Consider the following 24,136-nt stretch of genomic DNA (forward strand, 5'->3'; position numbering starts at 1 on the left):
ACTGTCTACAGCAGGCGTCCCAACCTACGGTGAGCTGTATGTTATTTCATGATATATTACAATGGAATAATAACAGAAATAAAGTGCACAATACATGTAATGCTCTTGAATCACCCCAAAACCATCCCCCGCCCAACCCTGGTCCATGGAAAAACTGTCTTCCATGAAAATGGTCCCTGCTGCCAAAAAGGTTGGGGACCGCTGCTCTAAAGGACAGGACTTAAATAAAGACCAGGAAATTCTTATGCAGCCTGGTTGGTGTGTGTGTCTGAGAAAGGGACCTTGCAGATTCAAAAGTCTTGGGCTGAATGGTGCAGTTGGGAGCGGGGCTGAGGCCTCTGGGCCTCACCAGAGGCCAAGGGTCCTATGGTCCTGTCAAGATACAAGGGGAAAGAAAGGGAGTTCAGACATTTCTGGGGTTCTTGGATATTAGAGCCCACATGACAATATTTCCATGTTCCCTCAGGGGAAAAATTGAACTGATGACATCGGGAGGTTTGGGGTAGCATGTAGTGACCCATGGTGCTTGTTTGCTTGTGGTGCTTATCTGCTTGTGGGCGGGGCCTTTGGGGACATTTGGGGTGCCGGTGACCATGGTTCCTGCCACTGAGTGCATTATACACATTGACGTTTTGGCTGCTTGTGACACAGAACAAACATCACCACCACCTGAGGGGCTGTGCCCCCCTCACAGCTAAGAATTCAAGCCCCAACACTGGGGCAAACCCGCTCCTACCTGCCACCTAAGCTACCCAAGCCCCACTGGATTAGTCAACAAAAGCAGTGCCACATACTAAGTGGGGAACAGGACATTATTGTGTTAATTCAGAACTTGCCGCAGATGAAAATGTTCCAAACCACCCTGTCACAATTTAACAGCCCAGTCTGGCTGGTAGAAAAGGCCTCTGGGGCATGGAAACTAACAATGGATTGTCACAGGCTGAATGCCATGGCCACTTGGGCAGGAAGCCAAAGAAATATCCCAGATATAGTCAAGCAAAAAATTGTAACCCTGGATATAACCACTAATGAAAAGGAGGCCCAACAGCTGATAGGCCTCTTTGGGTACTGGAGAAAACACGTGCCCTACCTGGGTGTACTTTTGTCCCCCTTACTGAAGGCGATCATCAAGGCCAACTTTGAACAGAGCCCTTCGACCAGCAGGCCTTGGAGGCCATTCAACAAGCCATGATCTTGGCACTGCCTTTAAAGCCTTTAGAGCTACTAGACTGATAGAATTACAGGCGTTGCAACCTCCATGCATGCTGATTGCAGCCTGTGGCAACAGAAAACTGCCACTGGGGTGCACCAGCTTCTCAGACTTTGGACACGTAAGTTGCCTGAGGCATCCCCCAGATGTGCCCCCTTTTTTCTTTGTATTTCAGGGACTGCAAATTAGTGCAACCTCTGTGGAAAAGAATTTGGAGATACCTCAAAGAGCTAAAAATAGAACTATCATTTGATCCAGCAATAGGACTATTAGGCATCTACCCAAAGGAACAAAAGACATTCTATAATAAAGACATCTGCCCTCAAATGTTTACGGCAGCACAATTCACTATTGCAAGGATGTGGAAACCACCCAAGATACGCCCCTTTTGAATGGCAACTCCTCACTTGCTGTGGGGCACTGGTGGAGACTGAGCCTCTTATATCCAGAGCACCACATGTGATGCCATGACATGAACCGCCCATTTCCACTGGGTGTTTAGAAACCCCATCAATAAAATAGGACAGGATCAATAGAGCTCAATTATCAAATGGAAATGGCGTTCAAGATTGGGCCCAGCTGGGATCCCAAGGGATCAGTAGGAACCATGAACAAATGTCTAGCTCACCAGAAGGGATCAAGCAACCCCTGGAGGATGCTTTAGCTCCTCTGTGGCTACCTGGAGCCCAAGATTCAGAGACATGCCTACCGCCAGTATGGCATGACTTACTGATGCTCTGGGAAACTCAAAGCAGACAGGGTCCATTGGGCTGTGTCTGCCATCAGGCCATCCTTTGTCTGAGACTGGACACGCATTTTCCCCTCAACAGGCCAAACTCCATGTAGTGATGATGATGGCTGTGCAGGCCACCCCTACCACCACATCTTGCTACATTTTCACCACTCATGGGATGTTGCCAACAGCCTTGCCATCTGGTCAGGAGGATGGCAGCTGAGTGAATGAACTATTAAAGGAGCCCCTGTGTAGGGCCAAGGATTATGACAACAGCTTGCTACCTGGAAGGGCCGAATATATGTCACTCATGTGGACACTAGGAATACCATAGCTGCCATTGAGAAGAACCTATGTCATATTTTTGGATATCCCATGAGACTTCACTCTAAGCAAGGGTTCCCAACCATCCTTCTTCCTTTATCCCTTTAGAGTGCATATCCTAGGGGTGGTTTACAGTTGAGGCTGCCACACTACCCTACAAAGGGCCCTCTGACTCTAATCAGGGGGCGCTGCTTCCCCTGGGTGTCTCCCCTCTATGGGATCCCACAAGGGTAGGGACAGAACCAAGGAATACCAGGGTTCTAGGGTTCTTCTAGTGGCACTGGGGACATCTGAGCCTTCCAGTCAGGTGGGTGCTATTACCAGACTTACCAAGTTTGTACAGGACATGACCCCACTTCCTAGACTGGACGACTGAGGCCAAAAGGTCTGGGTAAAGGAGCCAGGGCAACAGAAACCCACAAAAGTAGTAGCCTCAGGACAGAAACAGATAGACTGGGTCACTATGCCCAACTCAGCCCAATCCTACCTGATAGGTAAGGAACACCCGGGCCCCCTGGGAAGGGCTGGGGTGGGGCATTAACCCATCGATCTGCTTTTTCCACAGGGATGTGGCAGCAGAAGCCTGGAAGTGTAATGTCTTTGTTAGGCTCTCCCAAACTGTAGCCACCACACAACCTGATAACGTGCTAGATCTGCTACCCTGGACCTCCTTGTGTCACAGACCACAGCGACCCTCTCCTCCCGCCAGAGGTAAACTACACCAGCACTCCTAAGGCCACAGTGTATGCCAACAAAACCTGAGCCCCAGCCCACTGAGTGAGGATCTGGCATTGCCGCATGGGAGGGAGCTGGAGGTGCCCTGCTTTGACTGACTCGGTAGCAAAATGTCACGACCGCAACTAATGAAACCTTGGTGGGCTGGTACTTCCAAGGACCATGGTCCTTTGAGTACATGGATTAGAAATGTCCTAGCAGTAAGGACAAAAACAAGGACTGGACTAGTGTTAGCCCTTTTTGCAGGGGGAAACGGAGCTCGTGCAATTATGCCATCAGTCAGACTTGGCTGGCAATCCCAATGCCTCCATTCCCACTGAACAATAAAATGAGAAAAAGGGCTCTATGCATATCCAAGGGCTACATCTTTCTCTGCAGGTGGTCTGGGGGTGACCCAAATATGGGACGGGCAATGTCATGCCTGAAAAGCTGTTGGATGGGAGGACCCTGCATGTTGGATGTGCCCGCCCATGACTGTGACTTAGTGACATTCAAAAGCACCAATGAAATGCCCTCAAGCCGTTTGTTTGTGTTCTCCACCCTGTCCCCCAATAAGGGGACTTGGCCCTGGATCCTTGTGTTTTCTCTCTCCTGGCTTCCCGCCTGTTTGATTGAGCTTTTGGCTCTCCCCTCATTTTTCCACACCTCTCCTATGTCCCATCTGTGGATGCCCTTGACTAATCATCTAATGAAAGAATGCTAAACCTATGATAATGACTTTTTAGATACATCAAAGGCACCATTCATGAAAGAGATCATCGTTAAGTTGGATTTCATTAAACTTAGAAACTTCTGCTCTGTGAAAGACACTACCAAGAGAATGACAACACAAGATACAGACTGGGAGAAAATATTTGCAAAAGACTTATGTGATAAAGGACTGTCATCCAAAATATACAAAGAACTATTAAAACTCAATGGTAAGAAAATGAACAACCCAATTGAATAATGGGCAAAAGATCTGAACAGACACCTCACCAAAGAAAATATACAGATGGCAAATAATCATATGAAAAGATACTCATCATATGTCATAAAGGAGTTGTAAACTAAAACAATGAAATACCTCTACATAACCATTAGAATGACAAAAATCCAAAGAGGATATGTAGCAATAGGAACTCTCATTCATTGCTGGTGGAAATACATAAGGGTACAGCCACTTTTGGAGACAGTTTAACAGTTTCTTAAAAACTGAATATTGTCTTACCATATGATCCCTGTGCAGTTGCATTTCTTGGTATTTACCCAGATGAGTTGAAAATTTATGTCCACACAAAAACCTGCACACAGATGTTTACAGCAGCTTCATTCATAATTTCTAAAACTTGGAAGCCACCAAGGCGTCCTTCAACAGGTGAATGGATAAATAAACTGGTACATTATTGGAATATTACTCAGTGCAAAAAGAGACAAATGCTCAAGCCATGAAAAGATAGGAAGAAAACTTAAATGCATATACTAACTGAAAGAAGCCAATTAGAAAAGGCCACATACTTTATTATAATATTAAAATATATGATATTATACCTCTAAAACTTTCAAGACAATAAGAAGATCAGTTGTTGCTGGGGGCTGGAGACGTGGAAGCGATGAATAGGCAGAGCACAGAGGATTTTTAGGGCAGTGAAAGTATTCTGTATGATGCTGTATGGTAGATACATGTCATTTTACATATGTCAAAACCCACAGAATGTACAACACGAGGAGCGAACCCTAATGTAAACTATGGAATTTGGATGATAATGATGTGTTACTGTAAATTCATCAATTGTACCAAATGTACCACTCTAGCGTGGGATGTTAATAATGAGAGAGATCATGAGTGTGTGGGGGCAGGGACTATACAACTATTCTCTGTGCTTTCTGCCCAATTTTTCTGTGAATGTAAAATTTCTCTCAACAAAATATAAAGTCTATTTTAAAAATTTCTCAACTCATAATTTTTAAAAATACCTTTGTTCAAATCAGAATCCAAACAAGATATATGGTTATATGTCTTAAGACTCTTAATCTACACATTCTCCCTCTCCTTTGGGGAGGGTTTCCAGTAATAGTGTTTTCCCCAAAAAAATCATTTCATCAGTTCCCCAGTGGGATAAATATAATCTAAAATTTGATTTTGGAGGCCATCTAGCAAAACTGGTCTCTTATTGGTCCCATGCCATGGGTTGGTTTTAGGGTCATGAAAACATCCTTGAGTTTTCCATTTGCTTTTTTCAATTTGGGGGGCTACCTGGTGTGCATCAAGGATGCAGTTTTCGATTGTATCAAATTGGCCATCAGAGGGCTTAAGAGGGTATTGAGTTTGTTGGAGGTTCGTTTGTAGAAGCTGCAGCTTTTGTGGCTGTGTCAGCCAAGTAATCTCCTTTACCCTCTTGAGTATCAGTTTTTAAGTGTCCTTCAATTTTATTTTATTTTTTTTTCTGGCTCAAATTTATAACTTTATAAGTAAAAACGATAACAATAACCCACTCTATAATTCACTCCTCCACAGTGAACTATCTACTACACATTCTGTGATGACCTTACCACAGTGGAAACCTGCCGCAACTCCACGGCCGGGGTTCTGCCCCCTTTTAGTTCTCTGTGCACAAAGTGATGCCACTGACTACAAGGCAGTCATAGAGATAGGTGAGCTCAGGGGAGCTTCTCTCCCCCACCTGCTAACTCAGCAGGCGTTCAGTTCACCCACCTGAGCCATGGCCTCCCATGTGTATCTGTTCATAATTTTATGAAGTATCTAAACGCTATTCATCAGTTAAAAAAAAAAAAAAGAATAGAAAACTCTAGACCAAGTAAATTGTGAACTCAAAAAGTTAAGAGAGATACCGATTTCATTAATAACACTTTCTTTAAAAAAAAACACAATCACTTTCTTTGAAATCAACCACAGTGGTGAGACGTGTTTTTCTTTTCAGCTGCCCCACGATGGCACACAGTTTTAGCCGGCAAATTCTACCAGTTTCCAAGTCCGGGGATCCCGACCTGCGCCTGCGCACGGGGCAGCGTTACCTCCCAACAGTGTGGAGAAGAGCACATGTCACCACTGGGCGATGGGAGAGCTGACTAAGGCTCTTGGCTTCTCTACGCCAGACTTGGTTGGAGAGCTTTCCTTGTTCTATTAGAAAAGTTCACTCGAAAGCTGTGAATAGGATCAGACCAGAGAAGTAAAGCTCTTTTATTTTCACGGTGCAAACATCAGTCAATATACTGGGAGAGCCAGCGGAAACCCTCGCCATAGCCTTGCCTCTTGAGCACACTGCACATGAACACTTCCGTGGGGCGGGCATTCAGCTCCTTCAGGGTCACGCTCCCCTTTCCTGTGGTCTGTCCATAAAGCCCAAATACCTCACGGAGTTTTTCTTCACTGACTGCACCTGTTCTGTCAATTTTGTTACCCAAGATAAGGATCGGCACGTCGGATATCGTTTCATCAGTCATTAACGCATCCAGCTCAACTTTGGATTCCATGAGGCGCGAACGATCTGCACAGTCCACCAGAAAGACAATCCCATTAATTGCTGGGAGATAATTTTTCCAAACCCGACGTGCTTGCTCATGTCCACCGAGATCGAAAGTTGTAAAAGTCATCCCGGCAACTGTCAGCTCTTCCGACGTCGGACGCAGCGTTGGAACGTGCTGGCCCAGTCGGCCATCTTTGAGCATGTGAAGAAGAGTGGTTTTGCCCGCGTTGTCCAAACCCAAGAATACAAGTTTTCCAGATTTCCTGTAGAGTCCTAGGAACTGGAGCACACTGCTGAAGCCATTGTAGAGCCACTCAAAGATGAAAGACATTATTAATGCTTACTACGGCCCGAGGGGCTCCCCCGGCTGACGCTGGCGGTTAACACCCTCCCTACCCGCACACAGACCGGCCGCACCCGGGACCGCCAGCTACTGACCGGATGTACGTCACGGCTCCACCCCTGAGACTTCCGGGCGCGCGCTTCCCACTTCCGCCCTTCGTTAACCTCTTGAATTTGAAATATTGCTAAAGACTTAGGTTTTTTGATAGCTTCAAGTAATTCCAGGACATCGTTTGTTGCTGTTTTTTTATCTTTGGACAGTAGAGGTCAGAAAACCTCTCTGTTTCCAGAGTGTAACAAAATCACGTGCCACCCCAAAGGCATAGTGGCTGTCAGTACAGAGAGTTGCAGTCTTGTTTATTGCCCACACGCATGCTCAGGAAAGCAAAAAGTTCTGCCTGTTGGGCAGAAGTGGCCGTGGGTAGGGGACCACTTTTAATGGTTTCAGACAGTTAGATCTAGTTTGGCTAGTCTTGCTCGTTCTTTTTCTTTCCATACCTATTTTACATCCAGCTTGTCAATTTCGACAACAATCCTGCTGGGCTTTTTACTAGAATTAAACTGCATTTATAAAATAGATTGGGAAGAATTGACATCTTAACATCATTGAGTCTTCCAGTCCACAGATACAGCATCTCTCTCCAGTCGTTTGGTTTTCTTTCATTCCTTTCACTCATACCTTGTGGTTTAAATCACACAGATCTTGCACATCTTTTCTTTACAGTTATTCTTCAGTATTTCATGTTTTTGTGGTGCTGTTGTAAATGACTCTTTTTTATTTCTATGTCCAATTTTCACTTGCTAGTATATAGAAATATATAATTGATTTTTGTATATTAACTGTATCCTGTAATGTGGCTAAATTCATCTATTAATTCTATTACCTTTTTTGTAGATTCTTCTAGATTTTCTATATAAACAACCTTCTTTATTTCTTCTTTTCCAATGTGTATGCTGCTTTTTTTTTCTTTTTATTGCACTGGCTAGGACTTCTAATACAATGTTGAATAGAAGAACATTTTGTTCCCAGTCTTAAGGAGAAAGCATTCAGTCATTCACCATTAAGTAAAATATTCACAGTAGGTTTTGTGTAGATGCTATTTATTAATTGTAGAAGTTCCCTCCAACTCTTAATTACTGAGAATTTTTATCTTAAGTGAATGTTGAATGAATTTGGTCAAAGTTTTTTTTTGCATCTATTGAGATGATCATAGATTTATCTTCTTTAGTCTGCTGATATGGCCAATTACATTGATTGATGTTTGAGCATTGAACCAGCATTCCCAGGGGAAAGAACCCAGGTGGTTATGATGTATTGTCAGTTTTGTGTTTTGCTGGATTCAATCTACTATTATTTTGTTAAAGATTCTTATGTCTGTGTTCTTGAGGGATATTGGTCTGTAGTTTTCTTGTAATGTATGGTTTTGCTATAAGGGTGATGCTGGCTTAGTACAATGAATGAGCTGGGAAGTGTTCTCCTCCTCTTGTATTATAAAAGAGACTGTGTAAAATTGCTATTATTTCTTAAATGTATGGTATAATTCACCATTTAAGCATCTCTGGGCATAGAGTGTTTTTTTGTGGTAATGTTTCCATTTCTTTCATAAATATAGGACTATTCTATTATCTACTATTATCTATTATCATTTAGTTACGTATTTCTTCTTGAGTGAACTTTGGCCATTTGTATCTCTTAAGAAATTTGTCCATTTCATCTAAATTGTTGATATTATGGGTATAGTATTCACTTATTATCATTTTAATAACTATAGAGTCTGTAGTGCTGTCCCCTTTTTCATTTCTCTTATTTATAATTTGTGTCTCCTATATTACTTTGTCACCCTTGCTATACATTTATCCATTTTATGTATCTTTTCAAATAATTAGTTTTTGGTCTTATTTATTTTCTGTATTTTTTGGTTCTTTATTTTATTGATTTCTGCTCTGATCTTTACTTTTCTTTCTTATATTTACTTTGGGTTTAATTTGTTCCTCTTTTTCTGTTTTCCTAATGTGGAAGCTTAAGTCATCACTTTGAGGCCTTTTATTTCTTTTCTGATAAAGCACTTAATGCTATAAATTTTGAAATACTGTGTTTTCATGTTCATTCACTTGGAAATACTTGCAAATTTCCTTTCTGACTTCCTTTATTTTTTATTTTTTTAAAGACAGGGTCCACTGTGTTACCCAGGCTTGTCTCAAACTCCTGGGCTCAAGCGATCCTCCCATCTCAGCATGCTGAGTAGCTGGAATTACAGGCTTGCACCACTGCACCTGGCTGGCTGATTTCTTTTTTGACTTGCATTTATTTAGAAGTGTGTTTTTGTTTTCCAAATATCTAGTGATTTTTCCAGATAGCTTTCTATTATTAATTAGTAGATTAATTCTATTATGATCTGAGAATACATTTTGTATGATTTTAATTATTTTAAATGTGTTAAGGTTTGTTTTATGACCCAGAATATGGATGGTCTGTCTTGGTGAATGTTTCATGTGCACTTGAAAAGAATATGTATTCTACTGTTAGGAGAAATATCCTATACATACCTATTAAGTCAATTTGGATAATAGTGTTCATGCCTTCCAGATCCTTACGGATTTTCTGTCTACTTTTCCTATCAGTTACTGATAAAGGCTCCAACTATAATTGTAGGTTGCTTATTTCTCTTTTCAGTTCTGTCAGTGTTTGCTTCATGAATTTTGCTGTTTCACATTTGTTTAATTTGCTTTTGGTTTCTTTTTCTCCCTTTACTTTTTTTAAAATTGGGTATTTTTATTCTAATTTATAATCCCCAGTTATTGTATAGGATAACAGAAAGACCTTTCTATTAAAAAAATCATACAGTTAAGTGCCCCCAGGAAATGCTGGTCCATAATAATTCCAAAACCTAAAAAAAAAAGAACTTTCCAGTTCCTTGGTTAGTGTTTGTTATGGGTTAAATTGTACCCCCCCAAAAATTCATATTTTGAATTCCTCATCCCCAGTATCTCATATATGACCTTATTTGGAAATAGGGTCATTGCAATTGTAATTACTTAGATTAAAATGAAGGCATTAGGAGAGACCTTAGCCAAATACAACTGTTATCTTTAGAATTTGCACAAAGAGACAGGCACACACACAAAGAAGTCAATGTGAAGAGACACAAAAAAGAGACAGACATCTATAAGCCCAGGATAGAAGCCTGGAGTAGATTCTTCCCTCACAGCCCTCAGAAGGGATCAGCCCTGCCAACACTTCTATTTTGAACATCTAAAGAAATGTAAGACAATAAATTTCCATTGTTTAAGGCCACTCAGTTTGTGGTGCTTTGTTACAGCAGCTCTGGCAAACCAATATAGGATTCAATACCTGGAAATGATTCTCTGGCTTTTGAATCCACCCTGTGGTTCTTGATTCTGCCCTCTAATTCATCCTTTCTTTTCCATGAATGGTAATCTGTATTTGCACTAGCTAGTGTTTCCAGACTATTGCATGACTATAGTTTGCAGGGCCTCTTCCTTTTAATACTGCCTCTGTACCTTTCAGTCCAAGATGGAGGTGTTTCTGCTACAGTAATTATCTTAAAAATTTTGTTGGTCTCCCATGAATCTTATTATGGTTTACTCCAATAGACAAAGGACACATTCACAAATATTTTTAAGATAATCCCTCTCTACCTTTGAATTCTACTCACGTTACTAATTGACAGTACCTGTCATGAATTGCATGTTTGTGTCCCCCCCAAAATTCATATGTTGAAACTCTAATCCCCATGTGATGGCATTTGGGGAAAGGGCTTTTGGAAGGTAATTAAGTCATGAGGGTGGAGCCCTCATGATGGGATTGGTGTCCTTATAAGTAGAACACCAGAGAGTCTACTTCTTCTCTGTCACCCATGTGAGGCTATAGCAAGAAGGTGGCTGTTTACAAGCCAGGAAGCAGACCCTCAACAGACACCAGCACTTTGGTCTTGGATTTCCAGCCTCCAGAACTGTGATAAATAAATGTATGCTGTTTAAGCCACTGGTCTATGGTGATCTGTTGTACTAGCCCAAACTGACTCAGACAACTCAATGGTCCTGTTTTTTTGACTGAATAGTTCTCTGAATGACTAATTTAGTTTTTTTCTGAGGTCTTAAAGGATTTTATAGTTGCATGCTTGATTTTGTTTTTAGACCATTTTTTCCTCACAGCTCCCCCCTGGGTTTGATCTTTTCCCAGAAGACATTATTTAATTTTGGCATTGTTTGTCATTTTAGAATGTTGGGAACTTTCAAATCTAGCAGTTCTTGGATCTGTATGTTTAACAACTTTTTCTTTAACCTCTCTCTCTCTCTCTCTCTCCCTCTCTTTCTCTCCTTTGATACTGTGCAATAACCTGCAAAAAGAAGCCAGACATCACCTTCAACAGTATCTGAAAAGTTCCTTAGTTTATCATTTGGCTGATAAAGTGCATTTTCTGCTTTCCAGGATACCACGTGCGACAGTGCCTCTCAACTTTTTGCCACCACGTAACAAGTATTCTCTCTCTTCTAGTTTCCAACAAATTTTTTTCTCACATGCTCTAATGCCTCACTGGTAGACTCCTGAAGGACCATCGGTCTCCAGGCCACTCCCAAATTTTTGAGGTTTTGTTATGGCAACAGTACCAATATTTACATTAGCTCTCTACTGCTTCTTAACAAATTACCCCAAAACTTAGTGGCATGAAAAAATAATCAAATTTATTGTCTTTCATGCTTTCTGTGGTTAAGGAATTGGGGAGTGGCTTTGGTGGGTTGTACTATCTCAAAATTCCTCATGAGATTTCATCAGATGTCAGCTGGAAAGGCATATATCTGCAGGCTTGACCGGGGCTGCAAAAAGATCTGCTTTCAGGATGTCTAACTCACGTGGCTGCCAAGTTGTGTTGTCTGTCTGTTGGAGGGCTCAGTTCCTCACCACATGTGCTCCATCACAGGGCTGCTCCTGACACAGCTGCTGGCTTCCCCCAGAGCATGTGATCTAAGAGAATGCAAAAGCCAAAATATCCTTTCTGTCCTAGCCTAGGATGTGACACACAATCGCCTCCAATGTATTCTACGGGTCATACAGACTAGTGCTAATTCAATGTGCGAGGAGACTAAACAAAGTCATGAACACCAGGAGACGATGATAACTGAGGACCATTGTGGAGGGTGGCTATGAGTTTCTATTGATTAATTTTTGTCCTAGTTATGGATCACACTTTCCTTCTTCACGTGTCAAGTAAATTTTTGTTGGACGCTGGACCTTAAAAAGTACATATTGCTGAATACTAGATTTTGTTGCTTTATTTAAATACTGTTGAATCTGACAAAGTTATTTGTGTATCAGGTTGATCTTTTCAAGTCTTGTTTTCAGGCCTTGGTAGGGTGAATCTAGAGTTGTCTTTAGTCCAGACCTAGTTCTGCCCTATTACTAGGCGTAATCCTCTGGAGTTTCCACGGAATGCCCCCAGGTGTTCCATGGGGAATCTACATTCTGGCTGGTCAAAATTAAACATCTCCCAGCTGGGCATGAGCTCTGGAAATTGTTTAGTGTGCATCTCTCTCTGGTTTTGCTTGGCCTCATCTCACAGAGCTTCATGCTACGCATGTGTGGTTAAATATTTAGTAACGGACTCTCTGGTCAGGCTTTGCAAAGCCTGACTTCCTGGAGGTTTATCCCACACAGGTGTGACTAGGTATTCAGAGACAAACTGAAGGGGGCCCCATGCAGATATATGAAGCATTTCATCTCCATAGTTCCTTCCTCCCTGGCACTTTGCCTCATATATTATAGCCACCTCAGCCCCCTTAAACTCTGCCCTGTCTCCTCAACTTAAAGAAAATGCCACACTCTACCTTCCTGTTCTGCAGAAAGTCAGGATGATTTTGGGGTTCACCTCATTTGTCTCCACTTTCAAGGATACAGTTCTTCATGGTCTGTTACCTAGTTTCTGAGAGCAGCTGTTTGACATATTTTGTCCAATTATTTACAATAAAAGGACAAGCTCTCTCCCAACTATCTCACCGGGCTGCAAACAGAAGTCCTCTACCTTTTTGTTTTCCGGTTTATATTATTCATTTTGTTGTTTACGTTTAGTTTGATTTTCTCTAGTTCATCTCCTTGAAGTAAGCTTTGAAGTAAATATGAGACTTCGAATACCTGGAAATTTCAATTTTTTCCTCTTAATGAATAGAAATATGATACTACAAATGTTCTTGTAATTTCCTTGATAGGTTCTTAAATCTCCTTAATATTTTTTTGTTTTGTTTTTTTGTTTGTTTGTTTTTGAGACAGTCTCACTCTGTTGCCGTGAGTAGAGCGCCCTGGTGTCATCATAGCTCACAGCAACTTCCAATTCCTGGGCTCAAGCGATCCTCCTGCCTCAGCCTCCCAAGTAGCTGGGACTACAGGTGCATACCACGACACCCAGCTAATTTTTCTATTTGTAGTAGAGACAGGGTCTCACTCTTTCTCGGGCTGGTCTTGAACTCCTGAGCTCAATCAATCCTCCCGCCTCAGCCTTCCAGATTGCTAGGATTATAGGCGTGAGCCTCCGTGCCTGGCCGCCTTAATTTTTTTAAAACGACTTTTCTTTAGCAAAGTAAATAGACTTTCAAGGCAATTGCAAAAGAGACCGATACGTGCGATACCAATTGCCCAGAAAATTCAGAAGTGCTTCCAAATAACATTTTTGCCCCCAAATTTCATAGTAAATGATCAGTATAAATAATATCTTTTATGCTGCAAGTCTGCAAGATAAGGTGACTCTCTCCCTCCATTTCCTGTACACACACACATTTTTCCCTTTTCTTTATGGAGAAAGATCCTTGAGGTGAGCTGTTGAAGTATAAATTTGTTGGTTAATATTGTCAAAGAATTGTTATATTATCTAAAGTTAAAGGATTTGTTTGGCCATATAAGAATCAAATTATAACATAGCTATACTTATAACACAAGCATTTACAATTATCATTTTGATATGATAGGCCATAACTGACACCTGTTATTCTTATATATGGTGGATAAAAAATAAAATATAATACTTATTATCTAATGTAGAGGGGAGTTGGTATTCCTAGCAATTATAGATTTAAAATTATTGTACTTTTAATTTTTCTAATATCAATAGAGAATAAGAGTTCATTTTCCCTTTTTATGTAGATAATTGAAAAAAATTATCTTTTTTCATTTTATTTTTAATGTTTTTAAGAGATGGTGTGTCACTGCATTTCCCAGACTGTTCTCAAACTCCTGGGCTCAAGCAATTGTTCCACTTCAGCCTCCCGAGTGGCTGGGACTACAGGCACGTGCCACTGCACCCGGCTACAATATATCCTTTTCTCTGAAAAGAAAAAGGGTTGGGGAGTTCTAAAACTCAAGATTTTCTCAAAGGGGATGTGGCTCAAACCTTTGTCACAGACTAGAAGCGGCTGCAGGCCTCATCACCTTCGCTCTGTGTGGATGACGCCCTGAGATGCAATCCTTCTGTCTAGACTTTCTTCAGATCACGAGGAAGGGCAGGGACTGGCAAATGAAGTCACCATCCAGGAAGAGCCATTGAGATCACATTTCTTGCTCACCATTTCAGTCCTACTAGGAAGAACAGATTTTTAAAGGCACCTTGCATTGAAGAGGGAGGTCAGGAGGAGGGTAGTTGGTAACACTTCCTTCTTTTTAACCACAGTAAGAGTAGGCTTTCTTCCTACTGTTAAACACCTGCTGTTAGAAGTGTCTGTTGCATTCACGCTCTGTACAAATATTTTTCATGCATTTGCACTGTGACAGACACTATTCCAAGCACTGACCGTAAAGCAATGAACAATAAGCAGAAGTCTCTGCCCCCATGGAAATTACGTTCTAATGCCTGAGGAAGAAAACACGCAAGACAAATAAGTAAATGTTTTAATATATAGGGTGTTAGGAGGTGACAACTATCATGGAGAAACATAACAGCAACTACCATGAAAGCCAGCAAACTAATGTAAGTCCTCATCACTAAATAGGAAAGTGTGTGCATAGAAACACAAGCCCGTGTCCATGAGCACAGTGTGTGTTGATGGAAGGACAGGACATTGCCCTACAGTATGTGACCAAACTGGGGAAAAAATGAAAACTTATAAGCTTATTAACATGCATTAACCTGGAAAATAAATCAGGGTAGAGGAAGCACAGTACTCCTACATATTATCAGTCATGATTATTGTTTTATTTTTATTTTATTCTCTTTCCTTGGGGTCAGCAGCAACACTCTGGGCATTAGCAAGGAAATTGATTTTGAATTATAAACTATCAACTTAATTATTTTAACAGCACTTATTATATTTAAGGGTTCACCGCAAAGATTTTAGTTTTCAGGAAGTAGAAAAATGACAAAGAGAACTGATATTCCAGGGGGATTTCATAACGAAAAGCCCACACCTCATTATTTTGCCATAACAAAAGTCTTCACTCCCCAAACACTGTAGTCAAGCTCTCCAGATCTTAGGCACACGCTGCTGTGCTGGAAGATATTACAGTATATGCAGGAATCGTTAAATTTGTTTTATGGAGAACTATCTTTCTTGAAAGGGGACAGAGGAAAAAAATAAAGGAATTCAAAAATGTGACACGAAAATCCAACCAAAGGGTCAATTTGCTCAACTCCAATGAAATATCCGCCCTCTACACCTTTATGAAGAATCAGTGTATCAGATACTACAAGGCATGGAAGTAGACTGATGTTGGGGATATACAAAATCTAATATCTAGCGACAGAGAACTATAGTAAAAACCATGGGGGTATGCTTTGAGGGAAAATAGGTGATTATGTTTTGTTCAGGTATGCCAGATGTCCAGAGGCTTCCTTAAGGGATTCAAAATGATACGATTTATTTCTTCCTCTTTTGTAATATTGGTCCAACAAAATGAAACACACGGAAAGCTTCAGGTTGAATAAACCCCATGTGACTGTCGAATCATTCAAATAATAACTATAATGTGATGAGGAAAATTGTCAAGGTCACGATTTTAAAAGATCTTGAAAAAAATAAATAAAATGAAATAAATAAATGTCCTCTTCCTCCAAAACAAGAACTACATTCCAGGTGTTAAACTGCTATGGAAATCATAAAAGAAATGTTAATAGGAAAAACATACAACTAGTCAATAAAAAGCTAAAGCCAACTAAATCTTGAGCCAAGAATCAATTGCGGGCCATGATGAAGCTATTGAGATTTTTTTAAAAAATCATTTATTGAAGAAACAGACATTTGGAATAAAGCTAAGAGAGCTGAAGACATTCTTAGTAGGTATGCATAATTTTTAGTAGATGTTACCAATACATTATTCACACAAAGACACACAGACACACGCATGTGTGCACACAGATGACTGCAATATCAAACTATATTCCCCAAATTATTAATACTTTAAGGTTTTACTTTCCATTTTTCCCTTTTTACTGAGTTATGTTTCCTGTAATGATCTTCTCAATAAACATATTATTTCTCTGAACTAGATAACTAATAAAATCATACAAACACACACATAAACAAACACAAGTCTTTCCTTTCTCAGCTTCTGTCTTCTACCTGTACTGATGATGTCTCTAAAGTAGACTTTTATAATGATATTCAAAGAACAGGTCACCAGATATTGTTCTGTTCCCTCTAAAAGTGCACCTGTATCTTTCATCAAGGTTAGCGGAAATTATGTGTGAGCAAACTCTTACTGCTAGTTCAAAGGTCAAAGAGAGGACAAAGTATTATGAATTTTTCAGATTGCTGAAAAATAGAGAAATACAGCTCATTTCCACCATTATCATTATTATCTAAAACAAAAGTCACAATACTTCTGAGACAGAAATACGGTAACTTAGAAAAACAAACAATAGCTTACTTTTATTTCACGACTTTCGGGGGAGGTTGGTATTTAAAAGGAAACACAATACTGAGGCCTTTTGCCAACAATTTGTTAGCAATAAAAATAAAAGCTAGTGCATTACAGAATTCCTTTGCGAGTAAGTAATGAATAAGTATGATCTATAATTTCAATACCGTTTTCAATAATATTTGCAGATTTTCCACCCAATTAATGGCTTATTTTATCCTCACACAAATATTTTCAAGGCAAGCCATAGTCCAACAGCCCTTTTCTTATTTTCTCGCTGAAACGTGATGAAATGCATCGAGTTTCAGGTTAACGTCAGGAATGTTGAGAACTACTCTGCCTGTTCCCTAACAAAAAGCTTCATTATTTCCTTCATAGGAATTCTGATCCTAATTAATTCGCTCTCGTAATAGCATTTTAAGACCAAAAACTTTTCAGCAGATCGTTTTTCCAGGTTAAAGCTCCACTCATCGCATGTTGTTTTTCTTGCTCCGTCCCCATTGGCACTGGTTAGGAGGAAAGGGTGAGTTTTGAAAGTTGCTAATCAACAGTGGCTATTTGCCTTAGTTTGGCTGAATCATCTTCAACTGACCCAAGGAAGAAATCTTCAAATCACTGATGATTGGCAGCGCAAAAAGGCGTGTACGCCTAAGATCAACTTAGGATACGTTGAACTGCATATTGCTTTACCACATTTATCCCGGGATTAGCTATGCTGTGAGCAGCTGCGTACTTATTCTTGCAAATGAATTGTGGGGGCGCCTAGATTCACATCTGCGTGCTCAGAAGAGCAGAGCCAACCACCCTGTCTGTGCCTTTAGAGAAGAACAGAGGAGTCAACCTATCTAAGGATGGTTATATAGGCTTTTCTTCCTTTTGGTCACCTCTCTTGGTCCTCTCCAGCCACAGATCTGCACAGACCAATGCCACTTTATACAGAGACGGTGTCCATAGATAAGAGAAGAAATGGCTTTACCTATTGCTATAGTGAACCCATTTTATTTCCTGAAAATCAGAGACCAACTCACCTTTGGGATGGTGCAACAAATCCCAAGGACAAAAATGGCAAAATCCAAGGTGAATGACTATACAGTTCTCAGTTCTTATTGTTCTTATTCACAATTATGAAACACAGACATTTTTTTTTGAATGTGGTACTTATTTGGACAGGTAAGAATCTCCTCTCCTGAAGCCAAAGTTAATTATTCTAAACTATAAATGTGATCTATTAAGGGTTTTGAGAGTTGTGTTCATTCTTTCCTTTCTTCTCCACTTTGCTCATCCGTTCCTCCCCCACACTGCTGCTGGCTCCTCCTGGGACTAAGGCACAGAGAAGGGCGAAGTCGTAAATTTCTGCCCTTACTGTAAAAGGGCCGTCACTCACGCTGTGAAGGCAGGCTTTCTCCGCGGATCCTGTTAGTCCTTTGTTTTTTACATTCCTCAATGCAGACACTCACCAATGTCGTCTTCCCCTGCCCCCCTGATTTACTGAGGTATAATTGGTATTTTTAAACTGCACATAATCAGTGTATACAATTTGGTCAGTTTGGACATATTTATAAACTCCTGTTACCATCACCAGAATCAAAATAATAAGTATATCTATCATCTCCAAAAGTTTCCTTGCACCCTTTTTTATTGTTTTGTTGTTTTTGTAATAAGAACACTTAAGATGAGATCTACCCTCTTAACAAATTTTGAAATGCACAATACTTTGTTGTTAATTATATCACTATAATGTACAGCAGATCTCTGGGACTAACTCATCGTGTATAACTGTCACTTTATACCCTTTGAACAACAACTTCCCGTATGTCCCTATCCCTGTTCCTTGGTAACCACCATTTCATTGTCTACTTCCATACATTTGCCCATTTTGGATGTTTCCTATAAGAAAACTCATGCAGCATTTATCCTTCTGTGACAGCCTTATTTTACTTGGAATATATTTTCCACATCTATCCATGTTGTTGCAAATAGTAGGAGTTTCTTCCTTTTTAATGCTGAAAGTGGAATTGCTGAATCATATGGTAGTCCTATTTTTTATTTTTAGAAGAACCTCCATACTGTTTTCCATAGGTGCTGCTCCATTGTACATTGGTTAAGATAAATTGTGTATGTAAAGTGAACGGTACAAACACGACAACTAGTGCACAACTCTTTGAGGTTGCCTCCTTGCCTTTCTGCTTGTAGGACCCCCAGAGATACCCCTTTCTCTCCCATTGAGATTCCAAGCATTTTAATCCCACCTTTGTAAAAGAAAGATTTTATATGCTGCGCAGTTGCCTTTACAGTCTACTGTTTCTGCACACGCTCGGGTCGCTCAAAACGTTTGTATGCGAAGGAAAATGTATTATAATAAAGGAATGATTATGACCCTTGGACATCTTTAGGCAACATATCCCCTCTCTAAACCTTTTGGATAAATTGTAGATAATATTTGATATTATTTATTAGCCTCAATCAGACATGTTCTAAATTAATCCAGACACCTCATTAATCCAATCACAGTTACTTTAGAACCAATCATACTTCCAGGGAGTAGCCCTCAGCTCCCCTTACAGGCACAGACCATGAAATGCCCACATTTAATAGTAATCCCTGTGCAGCCCCTTCTCTCTCCCTGGCACAAGCTGTTAGTTCCTGCTCTAATCTAGAGAAAAGAAAACTCACAGAGGATCACATGCTGTTGTGCTCTGTGCCAGATAAATTTTCAAAGTGTAGTGAGCAGCTAATGTTGTCCCCGACTACCTCTAAAAAATGAACAGAAGAATAAAAAAAGGCTTAACACGAATCAGGTAAGTGGATACAATTTGAAAAGCACCAAAGCAATACTTTGAGTAGTAGATCTCCCATCGGGGCTACAGTATTGTCCTTGACCACCACGTGCGACAATATCTTAAGAACTGTGATTAGGGAGGCAGGTTAGGAATTCTTTGTCAGTGCGACAATATCTTAAGAGTTATGATTAGGCACGTTTACAAGCTCTGAATAGCACAGATTGCTAGAACCATCTGCCTTAAGTTTCAAATCTTTATTATTCACTCATTGATCCTACCAATATCTATCAAGAGCTAAGCATCAGAGACAGAGATGAATAAAACACATTCCATGTAGTCAATAAGTTCATAGCATAATGTGTCATATGGGCATACATAGAATTAATCAACATTATTGGCGATTCTTTGAATGAAAGCATTGAAAGTCCGGTAGATAATATCAAGCACTTAAATTGCAGCCAACACAGAATGGTATCCAGGAAAGGTGAGTTTTGATGGCAGGGGGTAAGAAAGTTCTGGAACATACATGGATGCTGGAGAAAAACTGGAGAACTGGTATCTCAACCATGAGAGTAGATAAAAGAAAGATATGAGAGAAGCTCCCAAAGAAAATTCTGCCTACATAATTTTAGCCAGCATTTTCCCTGAGAACGCAAGTAGATGAGCCAGTCACATATCTGTTAGCTTTGTCATTTTCCAAAGCTTTAAAAATAATAATTCAAAAATTAATATGTTCAGAAGTATAGAGAGCCCTATGAACCCATTACTCGTTATGCTTAGCCTCTGGGCTATATAAAAGTTTTCTAGAGTAGGATCCTTTTGCCATATCTAGTCTCATAACAGTCCTCCTATTTTAACTTGGAGATTACTCTTCCTTCAGTCTAGTCTGTATTCTGGGGGATTCTATCGCTGCTCCAAGGGCAGACCACCTGTCTCAGGCCCAAGCCAATGACCGCATCACGTTCCCCTGGCCTCGGTGCTTGGGTCACGGCGGGGCACAGGAGCAAGTCCCAGCTCTGTAAGTAAAAGGGCTCATGGTTTGCCACTGGGCTTGACTCTTGGAATCCTCTGAACCCAGAACTGCTGCAGGTATCTTCTCATCAAGAGAAAGCCTAAAAGTTCCAGAAGTTAAGATGGGAGCTTGCATATGAAGCCAGTCCAGTGGGAGGCAGATAGGAGGAACAGAGAGAAAAAGAATCAAGCCCTAATGATACTGTTGAGCCCAGAATCCAACCATACTGGAAGCCAGACTACCCGTGGACTTTCTCAGTTAAATGAGAAAATAAATTCCATCTCTGCCTCAAGTCCTTTGGAGCAGGTGTTCTAACACTTGTAGACTAATACAGAAAAAAAATATATAACAGACATGTTTAATCTGATGCCATCTCATCATTTCCAGGCCCTGTTCCAAGCTCACCAGGGGCTGGAGTCTCAGAGCTATTAAACTGACACAGAAGGATTTCATAATTTCAAGTCACTTTCAAACCAACATCACAGAAAATGTGATCATAGACTATTTGGCCAAATTCTATTTTGTAAGCATTTTGAGAAATGCAAATTCCTTTTACAGGATAATCAAGAAAAACTAGCAAGAGAGTGATCAGATGCAATCTGCCTCTTTGGTCATGGCCATCAAAACTCATAAATGCATTAGAAGCCTTGTAGCAAAGACAAGGCATATAGCACGACCCAGATATGCAAAGTATTTATCGCTTTTTACTGACTGGCTTGTGAATAGCTGCAGTCACGTAGCTCTTTCCTTTTCAAGAAAAAAAGTCTAATGAGTTTGTATGACAGGATCCTCATGAAAATGCCAATCTGTGGCTTTGAGTTTGAAACTCACTCCGAAACTTAACATTTGTGAACAAAATTACTAAGCATTCCGCCTGATTAATGCCACATTAAAGTCATAACACAAGCAGTGCAGATTACAACTCTTATTCCACCCATGGATTCGTATTTAATGCAGTGACCCTGGTTTTATAGTTTGTGAGTCCGTATTTGAGGAAAGGTTGTAATCAAACCCCACCCAACAGTTTATAATCTTGAAAAATTGTAAAAAATGAAAAACAGCCACATGCCAAACCTTTAAAACGGGCAATTGGTGCCATCTTGTGGTTATGAAGATGTAAAAATAAAACTTTTTTCTCACTTTTTTCATATATTAAAGAATCGTTGTCAAAATCAGGCCCACCCACAGCAATCATTTCCTCTACTGTTCTGAAACACCCAAATAAAGGCTCTTTATTCCTCCTTTAAAACATCGTTAACGTAGACACCGTCCCTTGACAGTCAGGCTCACTGCAGTTTCAGCAAAGAAATTCCAACTTCCTTAAAAAATAGTGTACATGATTATACTTTGTTTTTTGAATCAGAGTCAGGTCTTAATTTTGAACGCTAGGATAATGCATTCCTGGTTTAAAAAAAAAAAAAGGCTCAAAACATTTTTTGGGCATTACCTTGGTGATCAGCAAATGTCTTCAGGAGACGGCCCGGAACATTAGCACCAGCATGTAACTTGACTTTTAAGAGTCCACGAGGGCACAGGTTGACTTCCAAAAATCATAATGCTCTGAGAAGAGAGGTGTCAAACATCTTCTTCCCAGAAATTGGTGGATTGATCAAAAAAAGAAAAAAAAAGCAAAGATGAGCATGAGCCAAGATATCACCCAAAATGCCTCCTATTTTGCAGAATTTCTACATCAAGTGCAAATGGGACCAGACTGGAGAAAATGCCAAGAGCTGACTCACGTGCGTCTTACTCTGAACGCCAAATGGTGCCATGGAAAAGCAGACACAGGGCTTTCTCTGCATTATAGAGGCAGTCCGGTAAATCCATGGGCAGATCAGTTCGTGAGAATTAAAGGATTTCCCCCCAAGCAATAGTGTTTGGGTGGCTTGAATTTATATTAGCAGATAGAACCTCTCAGTCTAACCTGATCTAGTAATTTAAATAATTTACACTTAAAATTAATAACATACCTCACTATTTAATAGGAGATATTTTCTTTCTTACTTTGGAAGAACGAAAATAAATACACAAATTCGAACTACTTGCCTGGAAGAGTTGTTGGTAGAAAAGATAGAAATAAAAATAGTACAGGACTTGGGGGAAGACTGTAGCGTTGGCCACAGCAAGGAGAGAGAAAGAGGGAGAATGAGAGAGTGTGGGGAGGAGACGGAGAAAGAACAGAGAGAGAGAGAGAGAGAGAGAGAAAGGGAAGGTATTAGATGTGCACAGGTGAAACCATGTGCCTCAGAGCGTCTATGGCTGAGCAGAATAAAAGAGCAATAACAACAAAAGCTAGCATTTGTCGGACACTCACCATTTGCCTGGTAGAATGTTCAGCTCTGCTTATGCAACATTTAATTTAATCCTCTTTGAAAAATGAAAAAAAAAATTATATGATTTTCCCAACACTACTAGGATTTGATAGCTAGATGATATTTTTTTCATAGAATTTTTCTCCAATGTTAAAAATCTAGAGATCATTTATAATATATATGGCATTCTTCTTCATCAACACCTACCATGGTGTCCATTCGTGGACCAAATGACTATGCTGGATGTTTTTTTTTCAAGGAGAGGATGAAACATTTTCAGAACTAGATAGTATAGGATAAAATGGCCACGTAATGGCAGAGTCTTGAAATCTCTTTTCCCCCCGAAGTAAGTTAAGTGAATCTATAATAAAAAGTAAAAGCAATGAGGAGCATCTTGCACACTGAAGCTAGAAACAGGTCCAACCCTTATGCCACAACCTTGCACCAAAGATTAAGATAAAATATTGGAATGGAAAAGAGCCTCGCTTTCCAGAGAGAAGTGTGCAAAGTAGCAGCAAGTGAGGGAAATTCTGGAAAACCCCACGGAGTACGGGCAGCTCAGGGGCAGAAAGAGCACACTTGATTCCCAGCCTCTTTTCCTGGCCCATGCTAGGACAGAGGCCAGATTTAGCCTCCACGTTGGTCCAAGGTGAAAACACGAAAAGGCCAAAGTCTAATCACCATTTTTACACAGCTGGCAATGGACGCAGCAAACACCGATTCTGCTAAGAAAGGAAAATACCTGGGTATTTTTTCAACTTTTAATGTTTCTAAGATCAAACTGCTTTAAAAATCTACAGCAAAATAAATTTTCCATTTTTCACATGGAAGAGTGATAATATAATCGTTTCGTGTACTTTTGCCCTTACCTGTGAATAGAAGAGTTGCCTTATGCTACATTTTTAAAAAATTTACTCTAAATGTGGGTCTCTATTTCTTTAGATGTCTTCAAAAGATGACCCCATGAGGCATCATTAGCAAAGAACTATTGCATATATGCTCACCATAGCGAAGAAAATATTTGTTATAAGAGAATAGGTGTCCTTCCATACTCTTGTGGATGTTTCTGGGACTTTCTGGGACCTTTCTTTCTGCTCAAAGAATTCGATTTTCCTCTAGGCTCTGAAATAGGACAGAATGGTATATTAATTGAATAACCCTAATGGCCAGTCTAAATTTAAACTGAAATTTCACTTCTATTCTGTTTCCTATCCCAAATTATATTCAGCCGTATTGCCCAATAGAGCCTTTCAAAGCTTCTGCAATGAGATTAAAGAACAACTTTAAAATATTCTAATAATCATATGTCAACATATAATGATACTCCAAAATTAACTATAATCACCCTCCTATTAAATAATT

General features: G+C 40.1%; 1 pseudogene across 1 annotated transcript; it reads right to left on the bottom strand.

Moving 5' to 3' along the window:
- Positions 1–5,434: 5,434 nt before the first annotated feature.
- On the bottom strand, positions 5,435–6,818 carry LOC105818774 (annotated as a pseudogene). Its single transcript, XR_001137918.1, has one exon. The product of XR_001137918.1 is annotated as a GTP-binding protein SAR1a pseudogene (transcript).
- Between the last annotated feature and the right edge of the window lie 17,318 nt (positions 6,819–24,136).

This window comes from Propithecus coquereli, unplaced genomic scaffold (assembly GCF_000956105.1).
Source record: "Propithecus coquereli isolate 6110/MARCELLA unplaced genomic scaffold, Pcoq_1.0 Scaffold45, whole genome shotgun sequence".
Classification (NCBI taxonomy): domain Eukaryota; kingdom Metazoa; phylum Chordata; class Mammalia; order Primates; family Indriidae; genus Propithecus; species Propithecus coquereli.